The following is a 17,494-nucleotide window of genomic DNA, read 5'->3' on the forward strand; positions in this document are numbered from 1 at the left end:
TTGTTCAGTTGTTTAGTCACAGTCTTTGTGACCCCAAATGGAGTTTTCTTTGAAAATATACTGGAGCAGTTTTTCTGGTTCCTTCTCCAATGAATTAAGGAAAACAGAGGTTATGGGACTTATGCACAATCACACAGGTAGAACGTGTCTGAGATCACATTTGAACTCAGTTCTTCTTGTCTCCAGGGTTAGCACTATATCCGCTGAGCCACCTGTCTTCCTGTCATATACCAGTAAGTAGCCCGACATACACAGGAAAGTCTGCCATGCAGGTTCTTTGATCTGCTTTTCTAAAAGAAAAGCGGTTTTGGAGCAGTAAAAAATCACTGTATTCAAGCACTTAATTATGGGGAAAATTCAGCCTCCTGAACTTCAGAGAAAATACAAATAAAAATAAACTTATATGACTTCCAACTCTCTGACATAAACAATATGTACATCATAGATCAACAGACAGATTCAACTGTCTGAATATCACATACATAAATAGTTATCTGAGAAAAACCAATATCTGGGTTTTCAAAGTTGAGGGATTCCTTAGTGGCTTCCCAGAGTCTTATCTGGTCAAACAAACAGGTCCAAACAGTAAGCCCCCAAGTAAAACCTCACTTTAGAGTATTTATACGTGTTTAAGAGCCAGAGGGAATTACAGCCCTTGAGAACCGGTGCTTCATAAACAAAAGGTGTGGACCTTCCTACAAATCTTCCCAGGTCTAATAATTCTTGGGGAAGATCTTCTTTAATCCCATTATTCAATCAGAGGCCCTTGATTATACTAAAACAGAAAATGAATTAGCAATACATCTTGGCATAAGGTAGACACTATACAAATGCTTATTCCCTTCTATTTCCCTTCTCCTGTGTGAGTTATATATTGATGAGTGCATGACTAGAAATGTTCATTCAGAAATATTAAAAGTAGAAAATCTCTGAGTGCTCACTGCTTCACATTTGTATTCTCTGTTTTCACTGATACTTGTTTATAAAGGAATTAGACATACTGTGACCACAATGAATGAAGAACACATTAAAGACTAAGGTTCTCACATGGAACATTCTACCTCATCCATCTCCTATAACCCTTTCTCCAAAGGCTACAGAATGGAATATGGAAGATCTAAATGTCTAGGAATATGACCTCCATATTTCAGAATTATACTGTTAGAGGAGATAGAGAACCAGGTCTGGAGTCAGGAAGATTTGAGTTCAGATTTAAGCAGCTGTATGATACTGCACAAATCACTTCTATATGTCTCTGTTTCCTCAACTTTCAAAGGATTAATTACTGGACCTAATTCACAGTGTTTTGATGATAAAATGTAATAATATTTATGAAGTGTCTACTAAAGTTCCTGGCACATTTTATGTGCTTTAGAAATACTTATTCCATTTTCTCTCCCTGCCACACCCTCTCTCTTTCCTTAAATTAGGGAAATGTGGAAGTTCAAAGGCTAGCAAAGTGAGTTTTGTCTCATCTCATCAGGTGGATTCAGAACCAGTTAGATGACTGAACTCAAAGAGTAGTCTTTAATGGGTTGTTATCACAATAACAGCAGTTTTCTATGGGAGTGACTTCAGGATTGTTTCTTGGACATAAGCTGTTTAAATTGTTTATCAATTATTTTGATAAATGTATAGATGACAAGTTCATGAAATTTGAATGCAACAAGTTGTGAGAAATGTATAATTTATGGGATGATAATTATAATCCAGAAGGTCTTGTTAAGCTTGAATATTTTTCAATATCAATTAAGAAGAAATTTAGTGAAATCTGACATGATTAAAATAATTTCACAAGTAGAATATAAGGGAGCCGTAGTAGTATGTCTCAAAAAATATTTGGGACTTTTAACGGATTGTGAGTTTAACATGAGTCAATAGCTTTTTGTGGCAGCCAAAATATTAGTGCCACCTCGATGTGCATTAAGAGGGAAAGAGTTTCTGGAAAATAAGGTGATAGTCGCTTTAACCCTACACTTATTCCCCAAATGGAGTATTGAATTCAATTGAGGATTCTGCTGTTCAGAAAAGAACAGAATCCAGAGCAGGGCATCTCGCATAGTAGAGGATACTGAGTCTGTATATATCAAAGGTAGATCAATTGAAATTATTGGGGAAGTTTATTTTGAAGAATAGAAGACTCAAGGGAAATATGACAGCTGTTTTCAAGTAATTGAAAGACTGTCATAAGAAAGGTGGATGAATCTTGCTCTGAGAGGCCCCATAAGATACAACTAGAAACAACGGATTCAAGTTGTAGAAAACAACTTAGGCTTGATATCAGAAAACAGAAATGTTAGTGAGGCTCCTTTTAGCTCTCAAATTACTTAAATATCTGGTATTTGCAATAGGTACTAAGGAAACTATTTGGACCACAAAAGTAGAAATTTCCTACTAGATTCTGGTAATTGGTAGTCATGAAGGTGACTATCTAAATTGTGTCTAGAAGATTAAGTTTAGCACAGTGCTTAGTGGTCCCCTGCACCAGAACTCCATGTTCCTTTATAGCAACAAATGGAACAAAGACAAGGAACTAAACCATTACTGATCAATTCAAATCAGGTAAATTTTCAATTAACTGCTTTGTAAAATATTGTTATATGTCCCTGTGAAGATTATAGTAAAATTGAAAACTATTTTCAAGGTAGAGGTTTGTCCAGGCTGTCCTAGACAAGCAACATTTGTTTGTATTTCTTTTATGATATCAGAAATTACCATCCTGATGAGTTTGAATTGATTTAAATATTTATCCACATCTAGATGGGTTTGAACAACTTATTTTCCATTAAGTTTCTTCCATCTATGTATTTGCACACATCCATCCTTTAGATTAAACTAGTGGGCATTTTTTTACTACTAATCCTAGCCCATGGCCTCCTTTTCTAAGAGTTTTCATGTTATCAAATGAAAATGTTGAACTTCTTGAAAAACTTGCTGCTCAGATCTTTTTTTTTAATAGCATCTGTCTTGCAGATTCAACTAAGCCCCTTGTGTGACATAGCTGTGATCTTGGAGGACTTTGAGGACATCTCCTACCAAGAGAATGATGTTCCTCAGCTCAATATAATATTTTGTGCCTAATAGGTTGTTCATTCAATAGTTTAGATTCAATATAGGTAAAAAATGAGACAATTTCAGGCATCAAAGAGTTAATAAAAGATTTACTAGTCATATTAGGGGAAATGTATTCAAAAAATTATTTATGAAGGTAATCACAAGATGATTTAGCTGACTATTGTTCTCTTGATTTGAATTGCACATTATGTTTCACCAAACATGCATGAAAAGCTAAAGCTCTTCATGACTAATTTTTACGTAACTAGAAAATAATGTAACAGTCTGAGCCTTTATTCCACTAAGTCACTCATCTTGAATATGTTTTTAATACACAAAAAGAGAAAGTAATCAAAATTGAAAAGGGTAATAATAAAAGAAATGAAAATCAAAACAAAATTAATTCCAGGTTTATTGCACATTTTACAAATAGGCAAAAATTACAAAAATGTCAAAATAGCAAAAGTCAGTGTTGGAAGGATTTTAGAAAAATATGCATATTTACATTTTTGGAAGAGTTATGGAATGGTGCAACCATTTTGGAAAATAATTTGGAGTTACGTAAATGAAGGGACTGAAATGGTCACATCCTTTGAGTCAAAAACTCCAATACTGGGCTTATATTCCAACAAATCCATCAAAAAGACAAAAAAATTCTCCATACACTTAAAATTTTTAGATCATCCTTTTTTTTTGTAATAGCTAAGAATTAGAAATAAAGTAGGTACATATAAATTTGGGAATGGCTGAACACACTGTGGCACATGAATGCAATGGAATCTTAACGTACTGTAAGAAATAACATGCGATGAATATGAAGAAGCATGAAAAATTCTATATAAGTTGCTGTGAAATCTTTTTCTCTAAAAATGTTATTTGTCATATCGGATGGAAAATAAGAACAGTCCTTTCTATTTTCACTCAATATTCCCCGTGTTATCTAAATTTTATAAACTCTTTTCAGGTCGTTATTTTCTTTCTTGCACTCTTCCTTCAAGTCATGGGGGGAATATGTTGAGGACTTCCATATTTATAGTTTTTCTATCTATTTCTCCCCATAATTTGATTAATTTGCCTTTAAATCTGTAAATGACATGACATTTAATCGACACATACACATATATAAACACATGAGGATAAAGCATATAAATGTGTGTATGTACATGTACATGTACATATATATATATGTGTGTGTTTGTGTATCATCTACAAAGAATTTTTGCTTTATATCAAATGATATACAAATTCTACTTGTGTAAAGAATTCTGAAATAAATCCACACTAAAAAATACCTATGTTAACTTTACTATAGGGTTCTCTCTCTCTCTCTCTCTCTCTCTCTCTCTCTCTCTCTCTCTCTCTCTCTCTCTCTCTCTCTGTCTCTCTCTCTCTCTCTCTCTCTGTCTCTCTCTCTGTCTCTCTGTCTCTCTCTCTTTCTCTCTCCCACCCCAACCAAAAAATAACTTCACCCTCAAAATCCATCCAAATGAAAGCAAAAAATGTTGATGAATGGTGAGACCACAGATGCAATCACTAGAAACATGATTGGCTTAAGACCTCTTGAACTCAAAGAGGAGACCATTGCCCTATTGAACCCACATGTTCACTTGCCTGCCCCTACATGGCCTTGAACCTGGCCTCCTCTGTTGGCTTCCTCTTTCCATGATTATACAGGGCCCTTCTTCCTTCCCTCCCTTCTCTCCAAAATCACTTTTAATAGAAGTTCCAGGAATGTTCGACTTATTTAAAGTGAGAATTCTGTATGTCACACACAGATCCACACACACACAAATGAAAAAATATGAATGAATGTATGTATGTAACTATTTGAGCGTGTGTGGAGTTTATCCTCTTCAAGGGAAAATTTGGGATTGATTAAAATGTTTACTATAATGTAATAGCAAAAGTTTTGTTTTGTTTTCCCTTGAATGCACTTTTCACCACTTGGTAGCATTTTATTTTTTTCTACTTACATGTAAAGATAGTTTTCAATATATACTTTAATAAGATTTTGATTTCTCAAGTGTTTTTTTCCCTTCCACCTTCTCTAACCCTCCCTCCCCAAGAGAGCAAGCAAACTGATGTAGGCTACGCAGATACAATCATATTAAATATATTTTCACATTAATCATGTTATGAAAGAAGAATCAGAACAAAAGAGAAAATGTATGGGAAAGTGAGAAAAGAGAGAGAAAATAATATGCTTCGATCTGCATTCAGACTCCATAGTTCTTTCTGTGGATGTTGATAGCATTTTTCATTGAAGTTTCTTGCAATTGTCTTGGATCATTGTATTGCTGAGAACTAAATCTATCATAGGTGACCATCACACAGTGTCGTTTTTATTGTGTACAATATTCTGATTCTGTTCACTTCACTCAGCAAGTCAAGTAAATCTTTTCAGGTTATTAAGAAATATGTCTTCTCAACAATTTTGTACCACAATAATATTCCACTATATACATATGCCACAACTTGTTCATTCATTCCCCAACTGATGGGGACCCTTCAAATTTCTTATGGCTGATGACTTTATGGTAAACCAAGAAATTACAAAACAAAAAAATGAATAAAATAGAAGACCATGTGAAATATCTCATTGGAAAAACAGCTGACCTAGAAAATAGATCCAGGACAGACAATTTAAAAATTATAGGACTACCTGAAAACCATGATCAAAAGAGAGACTAGACATAATCTTTCATGAAATTAACAAGGAAAATTGCTCTGATATCCTAGAATCAGAAGGTAAAATAAATATTGGAAAAATCCACAGATTACCTCCTGAAAGAGGTCTGAAAAGAGAAACTCCTGGGAATATTGTACCCAAATATCAGAGTTCCCAGATCAGGAAGAAAATATTGCAAGCAGCCATAAACAAACGATTTGAATACTGTGGAAATACAATCAGTATCCACAATATTTAGCAGCTTCTACATTAAGGAATTGAAGGACTTGGACTACGATATTCCAGAAGTCAAAGGAAATAAGGTTAAAACCAAGAATCACCTACTCAGCAAAACTGAATATAATACGTCGTGAGAAAAAATGGTCAGTCAATGAAATAGAAAACTTTCAAGGATTCTTGATAAAAATATCAGATCTGAATAGAAAATTTAACTTTCAAACTCGAGAGTCAAGGGAAGCATAAAAAGGTAAACAGGAAAGAGAAATCATAAGGAATTTACTAAAGTTGAACTCTTTACATTACTACATGGAAGGATAATATTTTTAACTCTTGAAACTTTTCTCAGTATTTGGCTAGTTGGGGGGATAATACACACACATATGTATACATGCATATATAGATATATAGATATATATGGAGGGAGAGAGGGAGACAGAGAGAGAGAGAGAGAGAGAGAGAGAGAGAGAGAGAGAGAGAGAGAGAGAGACAGGGTGAGGGTGAGTTGAATAGGAAGGGATTATATCTAAAAAAATAAAATTAAGGAGTGAGAGAGGAATATATCGGAAGAAGAATGGGAGAAATGAAATGGGGCAAATTACCTTTCAAAAAAGAGGCCAGAAAAAGCTTTATCAATGGAGGGGAAAGAGGCAGAAGTGAGAGGGAAAAAGTGAAGCTTGCTCTCATAACAATTGCCTTAAGGAAGGAATAACATGCACACTCAATTTGGTAAGAAAATCTATCTTACACTACAGGAAAGTAGGGGAGAAGGGGATAACTGGAGTGGGGGGGAATATAGAAGGGAGGGCAAATGGGATGAGGGAGTAATTAAACATTTTGGGGGAAGAACAAGATCAAAAGAGAGAATCGAATAAATGGGGAGCAGGATAGGATGGAGGGAAATATAGTTAGTCTTTCACAACATGTGTATTACGGAAGTCTTTGGCAAAACTACACATATACTCTATATTGAATTGCTTGCCTTCTCATGGGAGATGGGTGGGGAGGGAGGAAGAAAGAAAAGTTGGAACTCAAAGTTTTAAGAACAAATGTTGAGAGTTGTTTTTGCATGCAACTGAGAAATAATACTAGTAATGGGGTATAGAAATCTATCTTGCCCTACAAGAAAAGAGAGAAGATGAGGATAAAGGAAGGGAGGTGTGTGATAGAAGGGGGATTAGGAGAAGGGGTAATCAGATTGCACAGTGTTTTGAGGTAGGAGAGAGGAGAGATGGGTAGAAAATTTAGAACTCAAAATTTTGTGGAAATGAATAATGAGAACTAAAGCAACTAAATAAATTAAAAAGCAAAAAAGAAATGTTGAAGATCTATGTTTGATAATTGTATGCACTGCAACTTTGTTAATTTTTAAAGAAATTTTAAGTTGATTCACTATAATGCTCCAAGAATATCACCATATCATCTATAAAGAATGATAGTTTTATTTCCCTATTATCTTTTCTAATTCCTTTAATTACTTTTTCTTCTCTTATGTTTGCAACTAATAATTCTAGTAGAGTATTGAATAATACTCTTTATATATTCCATCACAATCACATATTGCAGTTTGTTCAGTCATTCCTCAGTTGAAGACTATTCCCTCCATTTTCAATTCTTTGCCTCTGCAAAAAGTGCTTCTATAAATAGTTTAATACTTTAATATTTTATTTTACATATAATGTTTATATTTATATGCTTAAAACAATACTTTCGTGTTCAATATTATAAATATTTTAATTCTTTTCATTTTTTTTGTCTCTTTGAAATAAAGTCCCAGTAGTGGTGTTGGTTGGTAAAAGGGAATACACAACTTTATAGTCTTATGGGAACAACTTCAAATTGTTCTCCACAATTTTTGGACTATTTAAAAATTCTATGAACAGTGCCTCAGTGTACCTCTTATTCCATCATCTTGTCCAGCATTGCCATTTCTGGTAGGTGTGAGGTAGTACTTCAGAACTGATTTAATTTGGATTTCTCACATCAATAGTGGGTTTTTTCCCATATGATTATAGATCTCTTTGATATCTTCTTCTAAAAACCATATAGTCATATCTTTGTTCAGGCATAATGTGTGTATATATATATATATACATATATATATATATATACATATGTACAATTTTATATATATATATATATATATATATAAATTTGACTCAGTTCAGTATATATTTGAAAAATAAGGCTTTGTCAGAAAAAAAAACTTTACAGTTTTTTTATATTGCTTCATTGTTTCTGGGACACTTTAGTAAAATGTCGTTTAATTCAAAATATATTTTTTAGCTTTTGCTTTTCCTTAGGTCATGATTGCTACCCCTGTCTTTTTTTATCTTAAGCTTCAGTATATTATATTTTGATCCAGCCACTTACTCATTCCTGTATGTTCATGATTTTCCTTTTCTACCATGTCTCTTTGTAAACTATGTATTTTTGGATAATATTTTCTAATATTCCCTTTTACAGGTGAGTTCATCTCATTCATATTCACAATTATGGTTACTTTCTACTGCCCTCCAACCTGTTTCTCCTCAAAATTCTTTAATTTCTGAAAATGACCTCCCTTATTCCATCACCTTTTTTTTTTTTTTTTACTACTTCCCCCCCTCCTTTTTTTCATCACTTTCTCCTCCTACTTCCCTTTTGGGTAAGATAGATGTTATACTCAGTTGAGTGTGTTTATCCATTCCCCCTCTGTGACTCAATTCTGATAAGAGTGATGTTCAAGTATTGCTCAAACTTACCATGTTCTTTTTGGTTGTAAATGCTCATTCTTGCATAAATTTTTGTGTGATAGATTTCCCAACTTTTCCCCCCTTCTCCTACTGAAGCCCTATTTCTTACTTCCTTTTTTGAGATTGTTCCAATATAATTGATTCATTCCTTTTCCCTCTGTCAATATGAACATGTTTTAACTAGCCTAACAACGACAAAGTTTGTAGAAGTTAAGTGTACCATCTTCCCATATGAAAATATAACCATTTTGACCTTATGTTATGAGTTCCTTTCAGACATCTCTTTAATCTTCTGTTTGACACAGAAAAATGTCAAATTTCCTGTCTCTTCTATTTCCTTAAGTGCTCCATTGAAGGTTTATGATCAGTTTTTCTGGGTAGATGATTCTTGGTTGTAATGCTCAAGCTTTTACCTTCTGAATATTATATTCCAAGGCCTCTGCTCCTTTAATGTGAAAGCTGCTTAATCTTGTGTGTTCCTGACTGTCTATCCACAGTATCTGAATTGTTTCTTTGTGGCTCCTTGCAATATTTTCTCCTTTTTTTTGGAAACTCTGGAATACTGTCATAATCTACCTATGGGGTTTTTTTGGTGTCTCTTTCAAGTGGTGATAGGTAGATTCTTTCAATTTTCTCTTACACACAAGATATCAGGACAGATTTCTTTTATAATTTATTGAAATATGATGGCAAGGCTCTTTCATTGCTCATGATTGTTTTCAGGTAGGCTAGTGATTTTTCAAATATCTCTCCTGGATTTATTCTCCAAATCAATTATTTTTTTCCAGTAAGATATTTCATATTTTCTTTTATTTTTTTCATTCTTTTGACTTGGTTTTATTGTTTTGTGATGTCCATGGAGCAATAAGTTTCCATTTGCTCAATTCAAATATTTAATGAAATATTTTCTGAAATTGTGTAACTCTCCCCACCACCCCCACCTTTTTGCCAATTCTATTTTAAGGAATTATCTTCTTTATTGATTTCTGTACCTCCTTCCCCATTTAGCCTATTCTTTATAAATAGTTCTTTTTTTTCAATTAATTTTTGGATCTTTTTACTATTAGAGCAATTCTGTTTTTTTAAGTGTCATTTTCTTCTAGATATTTTATGTTTCTTTTATTAGACTGTGTTTTCTTTTCATAATTTTCTATTATCACTTATACTCTGCTTTCCCATGTTCATTTGTTTTGTTAACTCTTCTCTGAATTTGCTTTGGACTTGTGTTTAATTAGCATTTTTCTTTAAGGTTTCAGTTAAAGCTGTTTTCACATTATGGTCTTCTGGGTTTGTGTCTTGGTCTTCCCTGTCACTGTAGTGATTTTAATAGTCATACTCTTTATTGTTTGCTTATTTTATAGCATATTTCTTGACTTTGAACTTTCTGTTAAGGTTTAGCTCTGCTTACTCTTAGTTCTGTGAGTTGGAGGTGTATTGTCCCAAGTTTCAAGTTTTTTGTACTACTATTTTTAGAGCTAGTTTTCGGGTTTTCAGGGCTTTGATGCTTCCATGTTAGTGTGATTCAAGGATAAGTATGGTCACTGCTCTCCTGGGCTGTGCATTGATCTTTACCCAGTAAGGACCCTTGTTCCCATTCAGCCTCAAATGTCAGTGTTCTTTTCAGCCATGGGACTTTGACCAGGTCCTGATTTCCTGTAGTTTCAAGGACTGTTGCTTTTCTTTTTGTGAAAACTTCAACTGGGACCCCTGCTTCCTTTTGACCACCAAAAAAACATTCCTTTCCTGCATAGAACTGTAACCCAGAACTGTGTATGGGTAATAGAATTGCCATACAGTACCATACCCTGCACCCAATCCCAGCAAATATTCCCCCATAATATCTTTCTGACCACTTATCTCACCCCCTCACTCTTTCTGTGATGAGACCTTCCAAAGTTGTTGTTTCCCACTGATATACATCTTTGGTACTACTTCTGTGCATGTTCTTGGATGCCCCCCCCCTACTTTATTTGAACTTACATTGATCCTTCATCTTCTTACTTTGTACAAAATAAAAATAAAGAAAACCAAAATAATACATTATTCTGGAAAGGGGTTAATAGATTTCAGACTGATAAAAGGTTCAGTGAAACATATGTACATACAAAAATTAAGAACTCCTGACTTAGAGAATTTTGTTAATAGGGGAATTAGTTCTACAGTTATATGAGAATATTAAGGCCTTATGTGATGAATGTTGTATGCAAACCTCTGCTAGCTCCTAACATTTCTCCCAGAGTTGTCAGACAGCAAGCATCATATCAACTCTTCCTCATCTTATTTTGAAGCCACAGTGGGTAGATGACCACCTTCCAGGTGAATAGGACTGTGGCAAGAATCTTGTCACCAATGTCTAAGATAAAGGAATCCTGTCCCCCCAACACTTGATCAAGGCCTCTGATACTGTCAGTTATGAGGGTTTATGTAGGATTGTGATAAAATGTAGCTGTCCAGAAAAGTTATTAGTATTTTATGCCAGTTTCACTATGGCATGCTTACATGGGTTTTGAATGTAGGATGATACTCTCAGTCTTTATTGCCAATGAACTGAGGCAGGGCTGTTGCCTTTGTTCACATGCTTTATAGCAAAATGTTTTCATGTGGTTGGACCCCCTGAAAGGGTTTAAAAATGGCATGAAAGTCAGCTATTACACTCACAGTAAATTATTTAACTTGAAAAGTCTACAAGCCAAGACTAAAGTAGAAGGAGATCTGTTGCCCAAGTTTTTGTTTGCAGATGATAGTATACTTAATGTTGCCTCTGAAGCTGAGATACAATAGAGTGTGATTTAATTCTCTGCTGCTTCTATTAATTTTGGCATAACAATCAACACCAAGAATACAGAGGTTCTCCATCAGCCAGAACTGTACCATACTTTTATGGAACCATTGGTTACAGAAAATGGAAAAAAATTTTGAATGCTGTGGATAATTTCACTTATCTTGGCAATATACTTTCCAGGGTTTTCCACATAGATAACAGAGATTACTACATAACTCCAAAAATAACGTGGGAGAGAAGAAGTATTAGACTGCCTACCCAACTAAGGTCTACAGAGCTAATGTTGGGACATTATTGTTATGTGTTGGTGAAACCTGAGCAGTCTACCACTTCCATTCCAGAAAATTGACCTATTTCTGTTTGAATTGTTTTAGAAAGATCCTGAGGAATATCTGACAATGAGACAATGGGTCAATGAGGTCTACTTGAACTGAACTGCCAGACATTCAAACTCTTCTGAAGAGAGCACAATTCCAGTGTGCTGGCCACATATATCAATTATCAAATGTAAAGTTGTCAGAAGACATTTTTTTTTTTTTTTACCAAGAACTTGCACAAGGAAAGGACTGACACAGAGGTCAAAAGAATCAATACAAGATTACTCTCAAGGTCTCTGTGAAGAACTTTAGTATTTTTTGTGAGACATTGGAGACACTGGTACAGGACTGCCAAGCCTGGCATACCCATATCAAAGAAGGCCCTGCATTCTATGAGTAAAGCAGAACTGAGGTATCACAAAGGAAATATGTTATGCACAAATCTAAAGACATCTTTCACAGAATAGTTGTCCCCAATCTGTGGTAGAACCTTCTGAGCTCCTACTGAACAGATCAACCACAGTGAAACACATTGTACTTTGACCAAATCATCTCAATGTCTTTGCTCCTTTTTGAGTATGAAGAATGAACAACAGTATTAAATTTCTGTCAGGTATGGGTCTGAAAGTTATGTACCAATCATTCACAATTCATGTTGAATCAAACATGTTCATTTCTTTTTTATCCCAGGCAAAGAGCAGAAAATTTTAGCACAATCAGTTTGTAACTTCAGACTAAGTATGTGGTCGAAGAGTTGGGAAGCTTCTCTGCTCTAAGGGCAAAAGTTAAACAATGAGAAATTGACTCAGAATGGTTGTACCACCTTCAAAAGGCTCCTATCACTACTTATTATGAACTACATTCATCAAGAACTGATTTAAGACTTTGCCATGCCAGTCCAGATTGGATCTATTGATCACTATATTTAAGTCTTTTTTTTTTTTCTTTTTTGGAGGCAATTGAGGTAAAGTGACCTGTTCAGGGACACAGAGCTAATATATGTCTGAGCCTAAATTCGAACTCAGGTCTTCCTGACTCCAGAGGCACCAGTGCTCTATCCAATGCACCACCTAGCTGCCCCTGCTTTTGGTTATGTATACATTATAAGCTACTGATTCGACAGCATTAGCACTTTTATTGCAACAAAAGTGAACTTATGTGCAGTACATAAAGCTTACTGTTCTAAGAGATCTTACTGAAAAAAAAATAAGTTCTTTCACCTACCAGCAAATCAGGGTATACTTACTTTGTAGTTATCATCAGTTTCCGAGTGTGTACAATTGTATAGTTAATATGAGTGCTAACTGGTGGTTTGCAATGTTGGATGAGGTCTCTTTTATTTATTTATTTGTTTGTTTATTTATTTTTATTTATGTATTTACTTTTGATGAGGTGTCTTTTATCAGATTTCTAGACATAATCTTAAATAGGAGATTTTAAACCTAGGAATGAAAGTTTTTATTGTGTATCAATATTTTACAGCAAATGAAAAACTTATCACTGGAGACACAAAGTTGGTATAGTATAGAATGAAATTGTTTCCCTGTTAATTGCTTTAGAATAGACATTGCCCTATCCTTTAGGAAGGAGAAAATTTGGGACTCAGATGGCATCCTTAGATGGAAACAATTATAAACTCCAGTAGTCCTTTATAATTTAACATACTAATGCAGGAGTTACTACTAACTGGTCCAAGTGATTCCTGATTCAATTAATCATCCAACCTTAAGTATCTTTAAGAAAAGAGGAATTTGCAAAGGGTCTATAGCAAGAACAGCAATATAAAACATCTCAAAGGTCTACAGCATATATTATCACATATGAATACAAAGTCCAAGAAAAAGTGGGCTCAAGCATAGAGGATATATTGCAAAAGAGTAGCTCAGCAACTGCTTGATAGAGGCCCTTTTGTCCCATTCATGAAATGTTCACTAAATTCCTTTCAGATGTGGTGAATCTGCATTCATTTTGCTCCTAGTTAATGATGTTGTGTGCTAATGTGGGGATTTCTTTTAAAATGCCAATTGCAAGTTGAAAAACCTCAAATTCTCCTCTCATAAAAAGTGAGTGGGGTAGATTAAAACTTAAGAGAAAGAAACTCATTCTCTTCCAATACTCCCAGCAGTTACTTCTCAGTGCTTCTTCCTTCTTAATGTGCTAGAAAGCAACATGGCCCAATTCATGAAATTCCTCTCCATTCACAATTTGCTTGATAATTTTTTGATGATTCCTTGATGTGTGAAAGTTTCACTGCATACAGAAATGAATATCCTTTCTTCCCTTCAACCAATGGCTTTCAAAGATTTTTAAAACTTAGTCTTTTCATGGATAATTGAAACACTCCTCCTAGGTAAAATATCAGATCAGAAAGTGGGTGGAGTTGTTTCAACATCACCTTATACTATATACCACAATGTTGTTGCAATGATCAAAGTACTATCAGTATTTTAGAAAACTGAAAATACTGTAACCCAAATATGATTGAGTATGAAGTGTAGTTGTTCATATTTTTATCTGATACTCCTTCCAATTTGACATTACAGTGATTGAGGGACAGCAAAAAAGCCATTCTCACTGAATCAAAGAGTATTGAGGACAGTAGGTTGAAAGAAGGTTGGGAATGCTGGAATGACTCAGAGGCTGAAACAGAGAGAGAGAGAGAGAGAGAGAGAGAGAGAGAGAGAGAGAGAGAGAGAGAGAGAGAGAGAGATGATTCTGGATGTGTGACAAAATTTGACAGCTGTAGAAATGAATATCCTTTCTTCCCTTCAAACAATGGCTTTCAAAGATTTTTTTTCAAACTTAGTCATGTAGTCTTTTGATTGATGATTGCTTGAGATATACCTTACTATTCATTCCTGTCACATTGTGTCTTTCCTCATTACTTCCTCATAGTTCCCAAAGAAAATTTCCTCATCCACAGGAAGGCTTTCTTCATCCTTCTTTATTCCAATTTATTTTTAGTTATCAGCGTTCACTTTCATAAATTTTAAATTTTCTCCCTCTCTTTCCTCCCTCCCTCTCCAAGATGGCATGAATTTGATATGGGCTTTATACATAGATTCTTTCAATCACATTAGTCATATTTAATAGAAGAATTATAATGAAGTGGAGAAACCAAGAGAAAGAAGAAACAAAAAAAAATAAACCAAAAAAGAAAACAGTCTGCTTCACTCTGTATTCCAAATACATAGTTCTTTCTCTGGATGTGGATGGCATTTTCCATCATGAGTCCTTTGGAATTGTTTTAGGTTCTTGCATTGCAGTGAAAGGCTCAGTCTATCAAAAACATTCCTCACTTTCTGTGGCTATTACTGTGTATGTTCTCCTGGCTCTGCTCACTTCATTCAGCATCAGTTCATATAAGTCTTTCTAGGTTTTTCTGAAGTCTGCCTGTTGGTCATTTTTTATAGCACAATAATATTCCATTATATTCATATATCACAAATTGTTCAGTCATAGCTAAATTGATGGAAATAACCTCATTTTTCAGTTCTTGAACATCACAAAAAGATCTACTATAAATATTTTTGCACATGTGGGTTCTTTTCCCATTTGTATTATGTCTTTGAGATACAGTCCTGCAAGTAGTATTTCTGGGATACTCATCCTTATTAATGCTAATGCTTTCCTTCATTTGATTACCTCCAATTTGTGCTATATATGTTTATTTGTGTCCAGTTGTTTACACATCATCTCCTCCATCTCCTTGAAAGCAAAGATCACTTTTCCTCTTTCCTTTATTAGTCTTGGTGCTTAGAACAATACATGGCATGTAGCAGGAATGTAATAAATGCTTATTGACTTACTGTGGTATTAGGATAACATTTTCCCAAATATTTTTTGGTATTCTTCAGTATTAATACTTAAGGATATTTATTTAACTTTCACACTCTCATTTGAATCCAGAACTTTTGTTTACTTTTGACAAATGTTAAATTTAACATAAAAACTGTATAAATGTAAGTAAAATTAAATATACTTACACTTTATTAATCATCAAAACATAATATAATATTTCAAATGAGAGAATTTTTAAAATTTCCTGAATAAAACAAGCACTCATTCTATTAAAATCAAACTCTATTGAGGAAGTAAAAAATTGTGTTACTATCTCATTGCAATGTTTTGAAACGGAATGTTTTGATTTTTCACATATGCTTATACTTTTAGCAACATTCAACACTCATCCTTTAAGTTCTTTTTCAATCCTGAGCATTATGCTATATATTGGGTAAGCAAGCATATTGTAGTGTGAAAACAGTAGACTTTGAGGTCAGGGATAAGTAGGTTCAGGTCTTATCTCTGATACCTCCTACATATCAGTCAATTCCCAACCTTTCACACAGGAAGTTCCACATAACAGTGAAATCATAAATCTGGTCCAAAAAGAAAAATCTGTGCTAAACATTGTTGGAGGTGCTAAGGGAGATTTGAAATTTAAGTAAGACATGTCTTGCTCTCTTGGACATTACAGTTCATAGGAAATATGTCAGAAGCACAGACAATTACGTTATATACATTATGATGCAATTTAAGTCATTCAACATTTATTAAGTGCCTAATATTTTCAAAGTATGATGCTATGCACATGAAGACAAATTTGAAGTATTCCTTTCCTTCAAGTAACATATTGGGTTTACATTTTGGGTTTAACCTAATAATAAGATTATTGTTATTGTTGATACTTGTCCTTCATTATCAAAGAGGATAATGACATCAAAAGGTGATGCCTTGACTTACAATTGAATTGAAGGGGTTATACAAAGTCATCTGCCTCACTTTCTCCTGTAGTAAGGTAAGGTAATTTTAGGAGAAAGCACTAAAAACTGGAATTTAAGAAAGACTTTATATTTGGATACAATTTCTGAGCTGAAACTTGAGGTATCCCAGTGAATACAAAAGATAATTATGAGTTGGAATCATCTTCTAGGCATGGAGAATAGACTAAGTAAAAGCATGAGGAAGGGAGATGGAGAGTCAAGGTCAGAGAATAAATTGTAAGCTAAACTTGTGGGATTACAAGTTTTACAAATTGCATTATTCATTTTATATACAATTTTAGATGCCTGTATAGTTTCTTTATTCAAATTTAAGTTCCATGGAAGTAGCAATTACTTAATTATTTTATTTGCATACTCAGAGTCTTGAATGAAGTTTAACTCATAGTAGGTGCTTACATGAATGAAAGCAATATGAAATCAACATGAAAACATGAGTTGGGACCAGATTACAAAATATTTTAGTGGGTTATAAATTCTGTATTTTACTTCTGAGGGAAGAGGCATTGAAGACTTTTAAGCAGCAGAGTGTTTCTATTTTAGAAACCTTAATTACTCATCTGAAATCTCATGTGAAAGATGAATTGAGGATAAAATAGGCTAGATGCAGGAGTGTATAAGCTATGGCCTCTAGGCCACATGTGGCCCTCTAGGTCTTCAAGTGCAGTCCTTTGACTGACAGGGTCACACTTGAGGACCCAGAGGGCCACATGTCACCTCCAGACTGCAGGTTCCCCACCTCTGACCACTAGAGAAAGAAAAGGTATTGTGACAATTTAAGTGAGAAAGGATTAGGGCCATAAATAGTGTAATGATAATGTATATATTTATAAAGATGAAGGAAGCAGCAGCAAGAATTGACAATTGATTTTACATGGAAGAATAGCAAGAAGAAAGAGTCAAGAATGAACCTAAAGTTG

This window comes from Notamacropus eugenii, chromosome 3, assembly GCF_028372415.1.
Source record: "Notamacropus eugenii isolate mMacEug1 chromosome 3, mMacEug1.pri_v2, whole genome shotgun sequence".
Taxonomy (NCBI): domain Eukaryota; kingdom Metazoa; phylum Chordata; class Mammalia; order Diprotodontia; family Macropodidae; genus Notamacropus; species Notamacropus eugenii.